At 43.5% G+C, this 12001-nt stretch overlaps 1 protein-coding gene across 2 annotated transcripts in view; it reads right to left on the bottom strand.

Moving 5' to 3' along the window:
- LOC119163281 (uncharacterized) overlaps positions 1–1385 on the bottom strand; it is a 52795-nt gene extending 51410 nt beyond the window's left edge. For both annotated transcript variants that reach the window (XR_012886175.1, XM_075873753.1), the window contains exon 1: positions 1291–1385. The gene's annotated coding sequence lies outside the window, so the exon portion shown is untranslated. The remainder of the gene's footprint in view (positions 1–1290) is intronic.
- Positions 1386–12001: the final 10616 nt, after the last annotated feature.

Here is a 12001-nt window from a genome sequence, read left to right as displayed (position 1 = left end):
TGCAGAGGAGAATGACTAGGCTGTCTTACAAATCCCACCCGCTCCAAAGTTGTTTATGGCAGTTTCTGAATCCCCCACAGTGACAGAAGAATTAGCAATTGTAGCGGCGAGTGCCAAAGCGACTTCCGCCACTTCTTCCGAACACAAGGTTAGAGTTGATGCTGCCGTTGCAACTCTGCCGGCAGGGATAGCTCATAAAACGAATTTCTGCCCACGCGGATACTCCACGGCATCGATATAGACCACAGCATAGACACGACAGTTCAATAACTTCTTCTGAAGAGATTTAGCTCTCCCGAGAAAAATACCATCCAGCTCTGGCGTTCAGTTGCTCTTTTAACGTGTCAGGAATTGGTGACCTTAGCTCAAGTTCTGCGTTGGATAAGTAATGCTCCTGTAAATGTCACACTATATCATCTGATTACACTCTTACCTTCAACTACTACAGTTGCCACAAGGGATTTGTTTAATCATTGATCGTGAGTGTGAGTAGCCAGGATTTTGATGTATACCACGGAGCATCAACCTGGATGCACCCACGAATAGTTACACTCTTGAAGTTGAGTCATGATCATTGTACTGCTAAGAATGAACGACTTTTGTTAAGACATTCTTTTTACTTGGCGGTTATACTGATTCCTAAAATGGAGAGAATAACCATGTTTATTCTATGTATTGTAGGTACATAAAAATTGCCCATTTTTGTTATGTACCTACCACATTGTATCCATTCAAGAGTGCAATTGAAATGTTTATACCGGTAAGTTGTAGGGGTGAAACTTAGGAATTTCATTCGATCAACATACCCTCTGCATCGCTGAGACAGTAAATTTGACAGAAATGTGTGCAGTTTGAGCTCCAAATTTGTTACCCACCAAAAACAAAGACTGTGCTGCTTCTTTCGGTGCTAACTTTACCGTATTAATGCGGCAACGGTTTAAAGGTAATGTTAAGATGTCCAGTTTCCACGACATATTCGCTGTTAATCATATATTTTAACCATTCAAGTTTCCATCATCTCCTTAAGTTTTGCCTTTTTTTTAAAAAAATCAGGTCACAGGTCACCCATTAGACATGTGTTTAACCAGTGTTACTACATTGTGTTGCCCAAGAAGCAACAGAAAGATACGAATAAAAGTGATATGAAACAATGTCGTCAGAAATTCAATGCAGTGACGTGGTGTAACTCTCTAAAATTTTTAAAGTCTCTGCACCAACCCTGTGGTCCCTACCATACCTGTCTTCCGTAACGTCAGCTCTATCGTGAATATAGAAAATACAAGTACTTACATTTTACGTGTAGCAGTTAAAAATAGTGAGCAACATACATATTAAATAGTTTTATAATGTGCATTTCGAGTTAAACTTCTACTAACGCGCAGAACTTTGTGTTTGCGGGCGGCCTCGGATCAGCGGCTTTTATTTGGAGCTTTGCGTTTGCCCTGCACCTGTACCTCATTGGCGTAGCTACAAACGAAAAAGAAGTGAAAACTGTGCCGGAGAAACAAAAAAAATATCACGAGAACAAGTGCACTCAATGAATCGTAAATAAACTGCTATGGTGTTTTATAGTGAGATCTAACAAGGTCGGTTACATTCATACACAAAGCAATAATCCATCATCTCATCATGACAAGAACTGTAAAGGTGACATGACAAACGCCGTTAAAAAGCTTCCTAAACCAATATATCATTTGGTTGTATTTGCATCGCAGGCCCTTTGGTCTTTGTGACTGTGCTATAAATATCGTGTGGCTAAAACTTGTCTGAATGTTTTATTCAATATTTCCTAACACAGCAGTAAAAGAAGTGTTCAACTTGAAACTTCTTTATTTCCAACATTCACCCATTTGGGATGCAAAAGGACGCTAATTCAAGTGGTTCTTTGGAGAATGTCAGTCCTTATGTCGAAGAAGTGCGAAGTATTAATAGTTCTGAAGAATCACAACAGAGCCAATGTTTCTTTGCCCCATCTGCACAAAGTGCATGCACGCAGAAAAACGAAAGAAAGACGATACACAAACACACACATGTGCACACGTGTTTACGCACAACACGCACGCACATGCACACGACACACAGAACTTAGCTGAGGAAATACACTGCTGGTGCATGTTGACATAACTATTCGCAAATGAAAAAAATCATTTTATCTGGAGGTAAAAGAGCACAGTTATTTCTTTTTTCCTTAATAATGAAGAGTGACTTTGCTTCCATTATAGCTCAGGCACAGTTTAGGGGCGAAGCTCCTTAAAGCGGCAACCATTTCTCCCTCGTCGTAGTGCGTAACCAGTCTTACGTTTTCACCTGCAAGGTGGTGCTGGTGGGAGATTGCTCCTGTGAGTCGTTGATCATTAAAAAACTCGCATTAACTAAAAGCCAAATTCTCCTGTCTCTCATTCCCCATCAGCAGCCATTCGCATGTACATTGAGCACTATCTGAGAGGAAAATATTGCTACGTTATACTCGCTGGGCGCAACCTCCTTGGTTTTAGAAAGGTTTAGCTAGCGTTGGGCTGCAGTGCCATGAATACAGTGAACTAGTATATACCATGAAGTCGAGGTGGTTAAAGGTGGGAAGTAGACACGAAGCGCAAGCCGTAAGAAAGTGTGCGTGTGCCACCGCTCGTTTAATCCTTGGAATGTCCGCTGGATGGCGGTGCTTCTATATGCGGAATATATGATGAAAAGATGCGAGATGGTGGTATACTTGGAGTGTTGACTAGATGGCCGAACGGACACATTGACAGATGCATGGACGGACGCGCGGATGGCTGCACGGACGGATGGACGCATGGATGGACGCAGGGGCGGATGCATGGACGAACACAGGGATGGACGCACGGATGGACGTGCGAATGCACGAGCAGACGCACGCATGGCCGGGCGGATGGACACACAGACGGTCACACAGACAAACACATGGACAGATGGAAGCAATAATGAACGGACGGAAAGATGCTTCGCCGCACTCTCCACCATTCACCTCGTGGATATGCTGCCATTTTTTATATGAAATAACACGAAGATGGTTGTGTGGAGACCATAAAAAAACAAAAAATGGTGCTTAGGCATCAGCTGCGTCCTTTTTCTTTGTCATAAACACAACGGGCTCCAAGAAACTGCGTCAGGGCTCCAAGAAATGATTAACAAAGACAAAAAAAATTACGGGACCCTTAAACTTCCCTTTTAAAAGTTCAAAACGATAGTGATATCCTCCTTCTATAGGAGGAGGATATTACTATCGCGTGATATAGGGCGTACTTGTAATACACTCAGCGCATCGAATATTTTCAAACTTGCTATGCAACCACTTCGTGGTAACGTGTGGGCCTTTTCCATTGGGTGACAGGTTTTGTACAATGAAGTCAATAATATAATGACATGTTCTGCCGCCCGATGGCAATTATACGCTTGTACCACGCAATATTTCTGCCACAGTTGATGTTGTGTTGTAAAGCACGTATACAAGACGCGTGTTTCTGTAAATCATGAAAATTGCTTTCACTGCGTTTCCAAGTACATGAAGTTGTATGCATTGTATTCACAAGTGGACGCATGGCTGTGTGATAGAACAACCACTTGCAACTCATGCGACCCGGGTCCAATCTCCAATCAGAACAAAGTGTCCTTTCTTTTATTTGAATCTATTTCGTTTTTCGCTCATGCATGTTTTTTTGCTCTCAACCAACAAGGCTGCCACAATCACCAAAACCGACAACGACGCCAGAGTTTCTGTGAAGCGAGCTTTTTAACGCTATTCCGTTTATAAGGACCACATCCGTACGTGCTCTGGCAGACATTCATGCACGTTTTAAAAGAAAAAACAAAGGAACTCTTCTTCTGGGAAATTTCTCTATCTATAAATAAAAAGCTTTCTTCGAATTTAAAAGGAGCGAGGCATTATGTGCGCTTTTCAGGCAAAAAAAAAACGACATGTTCTACGCGCCATTGTCATCGTCACGGCACCAACTCGGAGATAAAGCAAACAAGCGAACAATGCGAGAAAATACTTTGTGCTATCTAGCGTAGAGAAAAGCTCGCCAAAACTGCAACGAGTGAGTCACACAATGCGCATGTCAGACTGTAAGTAGCCACATATGTGACAAATTTTAAAATTCAAATAAAGAATTCTAAGAAATTATTTCGGGCATGTCCCTAACAATGAAGGGTGCCCGGAAATTGTGAAAGGCGCCGACTGACTTAGGATTTGAACGGACAAAGAAACAGAGAAAACTACTGCAGCTGAGGCTTATGTTGTTTTCATCTATCAATGAGTGTTAACTGCAGTGCTTTGAACATAGCACGAATCCCCTCCCTGCCACCTTCACGGCATATAGCAGACACAGTATTAGTGATAAGCAGTGATGGTGTTACCTTTATCTGTAATTTAGTAACGTACTTGTTAAAATTTTGGACCTGTAGCGAGTAAGGTACTTACTTTACCATTTTTCTTTAACGTTACTCGGTTATTCGTTACTTTTTCATCTTTTGCGTGTCATTTTCCGGAGCCCTCCTCAACGAATTCTTCTGACGCAGTGCCGGGCATCTATGACATCTATTAGCCTGCCAAGCATTCTTCAACTCCGGCACGACACCTGATTATCACTACCTCCATTATTGGTTCCCTTTGGAACAAGCAATGATGCCATGCGAGGACACCCCCGTGTAACGTCACTTTGACGTCATGGCAACGTCACAAATTTCGTCCTTTTGTGAAAAAATGGCGACACGGTTTTGCTGATTTTCACAGCAGTTACTTTTCGCATTGAATAGGTCATCTGAGACTTTTGTTTTCATAATTGTCATGTTGGGCCGCCGAGTGGACTCGAAATAATCATGAACGTTCTTTAGAAACTGCAGTAAGTAGGCATGTCTGTATAGAAACATTGCTGGATTTCCGGAAAAACTTTTCCAGCAGGTCTGCGCTGATAAACCGCGTATGAAAGTTTATTTGTTGCTTGCGTGGTTAAACAGGTGATTCATTAAGCGTCTGTGCTATCCTCTATCCTAATGTGACGAGCAATCATTCCTTGCTGTCGGCAACCGTTAGTCAAGTGTAACACTTATTTTGAACCTGTCGTACAAGTGAATGCCACCCAAATTGCCACAGCACCATCAGGAACGAGCATTGCACCAGCGCTCACTGCCTTGGATGCCTACTCATGCAAACCACAATTTACCTTTGCAGCCATTTGTCTCGGCTCACGCACATTGTGTCATTGTGTGGGGATGTGACTGCCTCGAATATCTCAAAAGAACTATGCCCATTTACTGAAGTCACTATTCAATATGCGTTGTGCCTCATGATGCTTTTTTTCAGCGTTTTAGATTGCGTGCTAAATAAAAGCAAAACTGCTCAACTTCACTCATACGAAGTTCAACAGTGTTATTCACAGCTATCAGCACTTAATTAGCAGAGCAGGCAATATTGCGGATCTATAAACCTCCTTCGAGCGAAAGGCCAGTGGGTGCAGACCATTGCGTATTGAGCAGCCGCATCACCACGGACCTCGCAGTACGTCAGCAATTTTCGACGGCGGTATGCACGGGAAAAGGCACTGTCGTTTCAACTAAGCAATTGGTTAACGGTACGAACAAACGGATGTTTTGCAAGTTTCTTAAGATAATTTGCAATTATAGATACCTAACTATTATTAAGGGGAAGAGGTTCCTGTCTCATTTACACAGGTGTATAATTCAAACCTAATGACTATTTAAAATGTGCAGCTTGGTGGATTATTAAGATTTTGCTGTAACCACTGGGGGAAATATTTTTCTCTGTTCTCAGATGTGACAGTTTATAAGAGAATGAAGACTCTGCTTTCATGCGATCTATTTACTGTCTTTCCGCATCTTCACAAGACATCTGTTTATTTTTTTATTCAGGTGAAGCTTGTAAACACCTTAAGTTATCTTCATAGCCGATCTGACCCTATCATGTCTATCTTTACGTGAGCTGCCAGCTTTTAGACGTGATGAGCTCAGCCTTCCGACTGGCCGTTCTATAATGTATAGGACCTTGTTGGCGCACACGGAATGACAGTGAGCTAGATAAGGAAGGTTCTTTCGTCGCCCTATAAGGACAGAATGACAATTCGCAGCGCCTTCACAAATAGTGCTCCTGTAGTTACCTATAAGTAACATGTTTAATTTGTGGGTATAAAACGGCACTCTACCGTAACATTTTGTTTATATTCGATCACTTCATAGGAGGGTTCCACATCGTGAAAAGATCGCCTCACATTTTTATCTCTTCATTCACTTTGTGAAATTGTAGTATGACACGTAAAAAGTGGCAATGAACTCCTCAATCCCACATTATAACAGTCTTTGACTTTCTCTGTGATAACGAAAAATACCAACATACAGATCCATACCAACAAGCCCAAATGGCCACCCTCATCGATTATCATGCTACCAAAAGATAATCAGCATTCACACTTTTTGATCATTATTGCTGTGCACTCCGAAAGTGACCAACATTCAATACTTGCCTGCAGTATGTCCGGCTGTTTTTGACCGAAAATCACGCTTTAGGTGAACATGATGCCACGCTTTGGTTTAGTGCAAAGGCTGACTTTTGGCATAACATAATTACGTAATAACACAAAAGGGGCAAGAAATGTGAACAATAAGATGCTTTCATGCATTACATCTTACAAGCGACGCTAGAACTCGTAGTACGCAGCACAGCGAGCAGCAAGATAACCTAAACGTTTGTGATATTGCTGAATATCAATTCACCATTTCATTAGTTCTCTATAGATGAGCATGCAACCTATGAGCGATAAAGACGTCATCACTCGCTTATTTTTTTGATGAGGTCCTAATACAAGTTTATACAGCATCGATTGGTACAATTTCTTCGCAAACATACTATGCTACAACATGCCAGAGCTGGTACCGTCGGGCTGGGAATAGACGCAAAGGTCGTTTGAAATATTTTAATATCACGTCGGTCATAGTCAGGTTCAGTCACTGCGTCAGGCTGTTCGATCGTGAATGGTACATGGTTCTATGTTAATGCCAGATAAACTGAAAGCACATAATGTCTTTATTATTCCTCAAGATGAAGGGGTCTCAATTATTTATTCATTTATTTGATTTGCATACACAGATACACAAAGACACAGAGGAAAGAGGGAGAGAGCAAGCTTGCAACTACCACCTGGAGGGGCACAACACCCGCTCACTCTTTCGAGAGGAGCGCGAAGAAACAGAGGAAACAAAGATTAGAGGGGACAAAGAGGAAAGAAGATGAGGAAGGGGAAAAAATGACGAAGACTTTGACGAGTACAAGGGAAAAAACATAAATAAAAAATAAAAAGAAAAGACATTCTCTATATACAGTCTTTAGTATGTATTTAGTATGTATTTATTATTTATTAGTATGTATAATTTCAAGCACTAAAAAAATCAATCACCCAATTTTATTTTCAATATTCGAACGTCACAAGATCATTTGACTTATTCATTCCTGTCGTCTTTTGCCATGGAATGGAATGAAAGATCTTTCTTTTAGTCCTGCAGGACGCGCTTAGCTCGTAGCGGGCGTCTCCCACGTAAGGACCGACAAGGAGTACCTGGCGGCCGCTCTCTGGGCCTGCTGGACGGCCCATCTGTTTCAATTTTGCCACACTGCTACGTTCACCACTGCATCTTCACACTTGTCTCCATTATCCACGTTGTCCACATTGTTCACCGCCTATCTGCCGTCTTTATCAGTGTTATCACCATGCGTGCGCTGTAAAACACCGCAGGTCTTCTTTTGACACCCAAAGATCAATGAATTAGTTCATCACTTTCTAATCGTTCCCTCCTGTTCCATCATTGCCGGCTAACCACCGTTACATAAACAGCTCTGTTTAGTTCGTTCTTACCGTCTGTCAAATCCTTATATTTTCAGCACTATGTTAACCATGACCGGTGATGCCTTGGGCATCACCGGTCAACATCCCGGACACCACAGGCTCGTCACTTATGTTGCCTCGTCGAGTGTTGTCCGCTTCCACTCATCACTGAGTGCAACAGACAGACCTTTTTTTATACTGCCCCTGCAATGTCGCGGAATGTCGAAACAAAAGATGCCCTTGAAACGAATGACCGCCTCCGAGGTGCATGATGGCCCGAATTTATTCTCACCCTGAAAGCCTCAGGAAACACCACAAGCGAGGCGACCTCTCTAGCGAACGCAATCTTTACCGGAACGCTTCCAGTACCCTACTCTTGGTGCCTGTGGGAAAGACAGCCATTTGTCCACAAACCAACCTATAAATCCTTCACATGAGGCTTGAGGCTTATCATGAGGCCATGACTGCTAAGTTTCCATTCCGACAAACATGTAGCCAGGAGGTATTCACCGCACCCGCCTGCTTGAGCGTGGTCACTCCAGGACGAAGCGTTTTTTTTTTCTACTGCTTTTCCATGTGTATGCCCAGTGCTTTCAGCAAAAACGAGCCGCATTGCTTTCTACGGTCCATCACCAAAGTTTACACGTCACTACACTAAGGGACCTCCTCTTTCCAGCACATCACCCCACCCAGGTTTCAAAGTGGTTCAATACTTCCTTGGGGCACCGGACTAAACAACAAGCTATAGAAACCGCCGCCACAACCACGGTCATGGTTGCCATTTCTCATCTCCTATTTACATCTTCATTGCTCTCTCTAGAATCTTCTACAGGCACTGAGTTCTGCTTCAAACTAGGGCTGCAGATGTTTTATGGTGTCTCCATACCCACTGGAAGTTTTGTGCTGTCTCCCGGATCGCAAGTACCGCTAGCTTTCCGCATCTATCCTGAATCAGCGATCAGCTCACATTTCACCAAGCGATGCTTTCATGAGATCACGCTAATGATATGTGAGATTTAACGTCCCAAAACCACCATATGATTATGAGAGACGCCGTAGTAGAGGGCTCCGGAAATTTCGACCACCTGGGGTTCTTTAACGTGCACCCAAATCTGAGCACATAGGCCTACAACATTTCCGCCTCCATCGGAAAAGCAGCCGCCACAGCCGGGATTCGATCCTGCTACCTGCGGGTCAGCAGCCGAGTACCTTAGCCACTAGACCACCACAGCGGGGTGATGAGATCACACTATCGTTTCAGTCACGTTACGTGCTATGACGTCATTATTACTTCAAAAATGTTCTCTATCCATGAGGTCACAATGACGTCATGTGATAACGTCATCGCGTGATTTTTTTTGCGTACCAAACCTGACACCACCGAAGTCGACAGAACATTTTTGTGTTTGACGAAGTATCTAAGACACTAGCTTTAATGCAGTGTGTACTTGCACTGGGAACCTAGCTGGTTTAGGGAAAAACCATTTCCAAGCGGATGTGAACATGCTTCATTACCAGTAATCGACACATGATATTATGTCAGGGGGTCAAAACGATGACGAAGGGAGCATACTGGATGTTAAGGTTAAACTGCATAATATAGGCCGGACTTGTGGCCACACAAAAAAGAAAGTCACATTACAGCAAGGCACTGTCGCTCATAACGGCGTACCGAGAATCGGTTGTCGATTTGCTGATAAGCGCTGCGGCGCGTCGTTATTTATACCTGTGCCGTCGAATATCACTCGTCTTATTACTGCCTTATCACTGGTCTTCGCGCAAGCTTTGGATTAATGTAGAGCGTTGTCGTCTTCTGCGCAATCTTAACAGAATTATCTACAAAGATCGTGAACCTTCTAGAACAATGAGGCACAGTTTGCTCTGAGCCTTCCACACAGGCTTTGTGGGCAAAAACCAAATGAAACGTAAGTGTAAATATGAAGCGCGCCTGGCATTGTTCTCTTCGGAGAAAGCATTACCCCGATGCTTGATACAAAACACCGGAAAAATTGTGCATTAACAATAAAAACAATATTAAAGTGAGAATAGAAAACACAATACTAAATAAGAAAAAACTATAGGCCACAATGATAAAGAAACAACCACAAAGAATGCAGACCTTAAAGGGGTCCTGCGACACTTTTGCGGTAGCTTCATTTGGCACTGGAACATGTACAGCAGTGACTGAGGAAACGAATGCAACAAGAATGACGGATATTGGTGCACGAAAAGCGAAGTTGGGAGTCTCCAAAGTTCAAATTTCGAGCTGACGACGACGCGAAACGTTCTTTTTCACATTTCACTCGCCTGCTGAGTCTAAGTCCACTTCCAATCACAGAACGCGCTTTATAAAAACGTACCAGAAATGTCACCTCACGGTTTTCTTCGCAAAATACCTCGCTACCGCTCTTTTTGATGGTGTCCTTAGCAAGGTTACTACGAACCACGTCTGTCGTGTAGCGGGTGCTTTCACAGTCACACTGTTTATGATATCAAAGTTTTTTTTAGGGGGCGATGAAGATACACACACACGCTTTTGGAGGGTCACTTCTTGGCTTGCCTGCAAGACGCTTTCGACGGCAACACCGATGTCCACCGCATGTCGCATTTCCGGCTCGCTAAAAACGCGGCATGCATCATTAGTCGCTGATGTATCATAGCCTTGTCCGCGGACTGTGTGGTGTTCGTTGTTCTGAATGAATGAATGATTGAATAAATAAACTTTATTTCAAGTCCGGCAGTGAACTTCGTGCGTAGTCGGAGTGAGAGTGGATTACCTCCTGTTTCTTCCCACCCTTCGTCGGTGATGATGGAATTATTTAACAGGAATGATTTCTTTCTGAAAAAGTATAAAAAGGCTTTTTGCTGTTCTTAGGATTGACTTGTGTGATTTAGCTACCATGATATGTATACTGAACGCTGATTGTCGCGTCAAGCCAATCAAAAGTGAATGCTCTTTGTCGTCACGTCACATGACATATTTGCACTTTCCATAAATAGCTGATGTGTGTTGCCATAGTCCGAAAGCATGGCAGTTCGTTTCATGAATTAAAATAATGACAGCTTCAGTTTCGGCGTTGCCACTTGCGCAACGACATCAGCGCATTCCACAGCACCAGAAGAACTGATAAAACAAATTGGCCCCATTTCTGCACGTTAAACTGCAAATGTCGTCGAAAGACGATAGCCTTGCGTCTGGAGAGAGTAAAAAAACGTTTATTTGATGTTCTGCGCAACAAAATCGGTGAATGGTATTCCGGAGGCGCTGCGTTAGAGTGCCTCGAGCGTGCAGTGGAGGCGAACGAGCGCATCAAGTCAAGTCAGACATGAGACATAGCGCTATCTGGGAGTTATCTTGAAAAACAAAGCCCGCGGCGTGAGCACCCGTCTCGGAGGTGATAACATGTAGAACGCAAGGCGACGGGTGGGTGCCACCACCGTGTCGTCTTAGCAAAGCGTTGGAAACTCTTGCCTCTTCGTGCATGCGTTGCATCGTCAGCGCAGCGTGATAACCGCTACGGTGCTTAGAATTACATATGTATGCCTTTTCTAGCAAAATACACACACACAGAATATTGACGTGTTGTTAGGGTGCCTCAGACATGCGGAATAGTTGCTGTTTAATTGCAAATTGCACAAGTATGCACGATGAATCTTGAGCAATATTGTTTGGCGCTACGGATAGGGTCGGCCGTTTGGGGCTTTGTCTAGTGCAGTTTAAGGTACCGTTAAGGGTGGACAGACAGACAGACAGACAGACAGACAGGCTAAACTTTTTGCGTCAAAGGTCCCCAAGAAAGATTATCGTCCTTAATACATGCTCAAATTGTGTCTCAGGGCCCCTTTGAATTCGTTAACGCGCATTAAACGGCTTAAGGAGCATGGCATGAACGACTTCAGGTCACGCACGCCGCCGTTGAAAGTTTGTGATGCCATAGTCGAGTGCGCTATGATGTCAAACTACCTGGCACTGTCCGAAGTACCACCGCATAAGTTTTTGACTGAGGCCACGTTGATGTATCGGCGTTTATATCCAAACGCGACCGCCGGGCTTCCACGAAGTGTCGTCGAGGATTGTAACGGCGGCTGTTGGTCACTCGGTGATTATTGATCCGGAGGCTGGTGAGTTGTCGGGCTTCTTCGGCACG

This window comes from Rhipicephalus microplus, chromosome 9 (genome assembly GCF_043290135.1).
Source record: "Rhipicephalus microplus isolate Deutch F79 chromosome 9, USDA_Rmic, whole genome shotgun sequence".
Lineage (NCBI taxonomy): Eukaryota > Metazoa > Arthropoda > Arachnida > Ixodida > Ixodidae > Rhipicephalus > Rhipicephalus microplus.
The sequence above is the reverse complement of the archived record's forward strand: the minus strand, read 5'-3'. Positions and strand labels throughout refer to the sequence as shown.